Below are 5,806 nucleotides of genomic sequence, written 5' to 3'. Positions count from 1 at the left end.
GGACAAATGCAGTAAAATCTACTTTGTAGTTTTAGTTTTGCTGTTTCCTCTTCATATTTCGTTTTGACTTTTTTCTTTCTTTTCATGTCTTTTGTTCTAGACTAAGCCGCAAAAAATGTTTTATTGTAGCTAAAATGGATTTGTAATATTGTTGATTGACTGACTTTGATAAAAACAAAAGTGCACACATTTTTATATATTAAAACAATGATTTGATACACCAAAATATGTTTGTTGATGTCTGGATTAATGAGGATTATCTGTACTTGAATCCAATAACAGATCGCTGTTAAGGAGCAGAAAGACATGGATGAGATGATAGAGATTAAATGTTTAAAGATTAAAACTACAACATTTATAAAGACGTGGAGGAAAACTTATAGCAGGCAGCCATGTATGTGTAGGCCTACATTTGCTGAGTGAGTTCAACTACTGCTGAATCACCTGTCATTTCACAATTATATGCTGTAGATAGATAGATAGATAGATAGATAGATAGATAGATAATTCGATAGATACAATAGATAGATACAGTAGATAGATAGATAGATAGATAGATAGATAGATAGACAGACAGACAGACAGACAGACAGGCAACACAACACTGGAGGGTAGAAGAGGGACTGCACCGTGCATCATCATGGCAAAGGATTGGATGTGGATAGCAAAGGAAGGGATACAGTTGTTAGAATTGGACATATGGGTGCTTCAGATAAATGTGAGGAATGTAATAGTAAAGAAAATGTAGTCCTTGTATTATTACAGTGTAGTAAATTTGCTATGGAAAGGGAGACACTGTAGTGGTAGGTGAGACTGAAGGGAGTGAGGGCTGAAGGAATACTGGTGATAAACAGTGAAACATAAGTATCATCAGTTAGTTTCTTTATGATACAGATTTACTAAATATAATCTAAATGATAATAGTTATGTAAGCTATGTGTTGTTGTCATGCTAGCTATGCTACACACTCCGCCACAGTAGGCGGAGGTATCTCCACATACATTGCTTTGCCATCTGCCATAAATGCCAGAGAGAAGCAGCAAAAAGCTTCTGCAGACCTCTGTATGTGGATGAGATTGAGACCCTACCCTTGGCAAACACACCAGAAGTATTGGGTTTGCATTCCAATGCGGAGATAGGATACTACACACCGGCAGCTAGAGACATGTGGACCCATCTATTAGAGCTGCAGCCTCAGACTGGTGAGTCCAGTGGAAGCATCAGTAGAGACGAGTACATCCGCCAAGTGGCCCAGGACATCCAGAACAAGCTGCCCAAAGTGTTTGACATGGACGTCAATTCGAAAGCGGTTTGGCCAGGACATCTCCCCCACCTCGGTGGTCCTGCTTCAGGAGCTGGAGCGCTTCAACAAACTGGTGGTCTGTATGCAACACTCTCTGGCTGAGCTGCAGAGGGCCTTGGCTGGTGAGGTGGGTATGAGCAGCGAGCTGGACCAGGTTGCCCGGGCCGTCTTTAACGGTCACATCCCTGCCATCTGGAGGAAGCTAGCGCCCAAGACTCTCAAGTCCCTGGGCAACTGGATGACTCATTTCAAGAGGCGCTATGTAGGTCCTGTGTGGATGAGGGCGAGCCGAATGTAATGTGGCTGTCAGGCCTCCACATCCCTGGGTCCTACCTGACTGCTCTGGTCCAAGCCACCTGCAGGAAGAACAGCTGGCCTCTGGATGGCTCCACGCTCTACACAGAGGTCACCTCATACCACACTGACCACCAAGTCAGTGACAGACCTGGACAGGGCTGCTTTGTGTCAGGCCTGCATCTGGAGGGAGCAGACTGGGACATGGAGAAGGGCTGTCTCATAAAGAGTCAACCCAAAGATGTGCTCGTCCCACTGGCCATACTCAAGGTTATCCCCATAGAGACACGCCGCCTCAAATGACAGAATACGTTGCGGACGCCAGTGTACACAACGTCCATGTGGAGGAATGCTATGGGCGTGGGGTTGGTGTTTGAGGCGGACCTGTTCACCACCCAGCACATCTCCCACTGGGTGCTGCAGGGTGTCTGCCTCTGCCTCAACTCTGACTGAACACTCGGCTTTTACGCAGTCTGATGTTCTTACATCAATGCGAATAGCAATGAGAAGATGAGCTTTGATGTCTTTGACTTATGGATACAAGAATTGCTTCTACAAAAAGTTTTGTTTAAATGACAGAAATACATTTTTCTTCTCGCCAATTCTCAACGGCTTCCTTGTTTTCCTCGGGAGTACAAAAAAACTTAAACTGGTGATTTTTACAGTACTGTGTGTACAACTGCTATACAGCTTTCACTACTGTTGATGCAGGAGCTGCCATCTTGGATTTTGAGGTTGAGGTTGGTGAGGTTCCCCCGAATTTCAGAGTAGGAGTTCAGGTGACGTGCAAATGGAACGCGGCGTTACTGTATCATTAGGGAAAGATAGGCGACTACTTAAGAGCGCCCCACAAAAGTGGTAAATAACTATTATGCCTCTTTTTGAGCAATTTAGAAGACATATTTAATGATTGATTTCAGAACTAAACTCTTGCATCTTGTTCAGCTCCTACTTCATGGTAACGTGGGGGGTGTATTTTAGGGCCGATGCAGGCTAACATGGAGGCTACACTCAGCATCTGTGAAGTGAGCCGCTGCCAAGAGATCAAGTCAAGTCAAGTCAAGTTTATTTGTATAGCACATTTCATACACAGAGGCCATTCAAAGTGCTTCACATAAAATGGTTGACAGGAAAATAAATGAATAAAAGAAGAGAATAAAATGGACATTTAAAAGCATCACAACAAAACTTTAAAAAAGGGTATAAAAAGTGCATTAAGCAACAGGCGCAGCAGTTGCAAAAAGAGTTAAAAACTTAGAGGACTCATTGGGTTTGCATAATAGACTATATAAGATCATATCATTTTTGTTGTGTGCGCTCCTGCATTTCAGTTTGAACAGAGTGCATGGGAGGTTTGAGGTGTGAACTCTGAAGACAGGAGGGGAGAATCTGAAATGATAAAACACCAGCAACCTAAGTAGTAACCATATGGGTATTTGGTATCGGCGAGTACTCTGAGTAAATGACTCGTAAGTAAATGACTCTTTCAGAGAAAAGGTTGTGCTGCACCTAGTAGTAGAAAGGATGGGTTGGGATTCAGGGGGCCTCACTCTTGTCTTTGCCCAGGAGGACCTCAAGGAAATCCGTCCGGCTGCAACTGCAATTATTGAATTCAGATTCAGACTAGTTTTGAAGGGCAATTCAGTTTCAGCCTACTGTACCAAATCAACACTATAAAAAAAAGCTCACAGGCAAGCAGCGAGCAACAACGATGACATGACATGACATAATGACACAACATGACATAGCATAGCATGAAGATGGCTGAGATAGTACATAATATAGCTACAATAATAATAATAGCAAAAATGTACATACAAACCCTGAGCTTTCGGGGGCCCTCTGTGGTCCGGGGCCCCTGGTTATGATGAACCCTGCAGCCGGTGCTGTTGGTAAACCAGACACTGAGGAAGAAGAGGGGGACCCAAACTGAAAAGACTTCTCCCTGCTGATTGGGAGAGGCTCTCCTCTCTCCAACTAAATTATGATTTTCTCTCTCTCTCTCCCTCCCTCCCTTCCTCTCTCCAGATGTTGAAGAGAGGGGAGGAGGAGATGTGTGTGTGTGTGTGTGTGTGTGTGTGTGTGTGTGTGTGTGTGTGTGTGTGTGTGTGTGTGTGTGTGTGTGTGTGTGTGTGTGTGTGTGTGTGTGCGTGCGTGCGTGCGTGCGTGCGTGCGTGCGCGCGCGCGCCTGTGTGTGTGGTTTATAAATATTTTGACAATGTACAATTTGTCTGTATCTGTGTTTTACCGATGTGCTATTCACATATTGTGTTAAGGGTAATTTACTTTACTTTATTTCTTCAACAGATTCGTCTGCGCTGCCCCTCACATCTGCTTCTGGAGTTGTGCAACACCAGTCTAACAGCAGACTTAAGGTACTTCTGATGAACTACACTAATTGTCTGTGACATTCAAATGGACATTACAAGATTTGTACAGTGCGACTGACTGCTGCATCTGAACTGGGCCTTAAATTTGACAAATTGTGGACCGAAAGATTAGACAGAAGCATCACTAGGGTCATTTTCTCATCTAGAATTTGAATTGGTCTGAATCAAAAGTGAAGTTGTGGCAGTTCTTCATTAGTGTCTCTTTACAAATGCTCAAATATTTAAAGGCATGTTGTATTGCGAGAGTCTCGTCCCTCAAGTTTATCATTTGCTCACAAAGACTTTAAAAAGTGTTATAGTATAGTGTGAAGTGTTATAGTAAAGTGTTACTAGTACGACCATTTTAATTTGTTCAATTCAAAGTGACTAGCAGAATACCCTGTGTGACTGGGGCCATTGAGTCAGGCCTCGCTCAGAGTTGGCATGCAGCCTATCCTCTCTCTCCCCAGAGGGTTGTCATAGTCCACTTCACCGGCTGATTCAAACTCTGCTCACCTGTGTGCTGCTCCAGATTTCACTGGCTGATTCTCCGCTTATCTGCTCCACTGTGGAGCTCTCCGCGGTGCTGAACATGTGCTGAGGCATTTTGGCCAACTGATTAACCTTATTTCTCCCTCCTTTCAGCCACTGTTGCCCCCTGTGCTGGACAGTCCATTGCAGGCAAATGATGGGAGAGGAGGTAAGTCACTGGACGACCCTGACATGGACCAAATTAAATGAATGATACATTTGCAGGACACTCTGTAAAAATGTCTCATTGTAGATTTCAGATGCTCCGAGGGTTCACCCGACGGTCGTCCTCGTACCACCGACTTGTCTCTGAAGAGGAAACGGGTGGACTGCAATGGAGAGATGGAGGCTCCTGAAAAGACAAGGTATTTCCAGATACATGGCCTGATGTACACACTGATGCACTCTTTCACTTGGGGGAATGAATGGGTGAAGTGCTGTCAGAATTGAAAATTGAGTCTAATCTCAAGTTCACCTTTGGGCGAGTCCTACAGTTGACAGTTGTGTATGACAAGCTAATTAGTGTATTGATTTATTTATGAATACATTTATACATTCTAATGAAAATGCCACCTCTGACTTGTTTGCTGAAATGTGTCATTATTGTTCCTTGTACAGGTCCTCTTGCTTCAGTCACCAGGATTCAGAGCAGTAAGGTTGCCATGAAGAAACGGAGGCTCCTGAAAAGATGACAGTATCTCGACGCACGCAGACACTCAGACACACACACACACACACACTGACAATCTTTTTTACTGCACTTGATGTTGTCTTATCTTTGACTTATATTTTACTTATGATGTTTTTACAGTTATGTTAATTTTATTTGAGCCATAAATAAGGCTGAAGAAAAATGTTCCAGTTGGACTCTATCTATTCTCTCCATTCTTTGTTTTATTATTGTACATAATGTTTTTATAGGGAAAGTTGTTGTTTCTATGACTCCATGTTTACCTGCCACAGAAAAGGTGCTATTTGAAGATTTATTTTTTAAATGTACTTTCATACTGTATTGAAGATGGAAGCTTGTTTTTGTGCAGTAATATAAATACAAAACAGTCTGTATACTGTTATGAAACCGTTTTAATGAACATTTCAAATAAACAAAATGTTTGTTTATACCAATTTGTATTTTTCTGATTTAATATAATATATATATAATAATATAATATATACAGTGTATACAGAACAAAATATAACCTGTGATTTTTTTTCTACAAAAAGAAGCATCAAATACATTTTCTCACTTGGACATATACATGATATATAGCCTACACTCAAATCAAATACTGTAAATACAGTCTGCAAT

Source organism: Poromitra crassiceps (assembly GCF_964638095.1).
Source record: "Poromitra crassiceps genome assembly, chromosome: 11".
Taxonomy (NCBI): domain Eukaryota; kingdom Metazoa; phylum Chordata; class Actinopteri; order Beryciformes; family Melamphaidae; genus Poromitra; species Poromitra crassiceps.
This window is presented reverse-complemented; position numbering follows the sequence as displayed.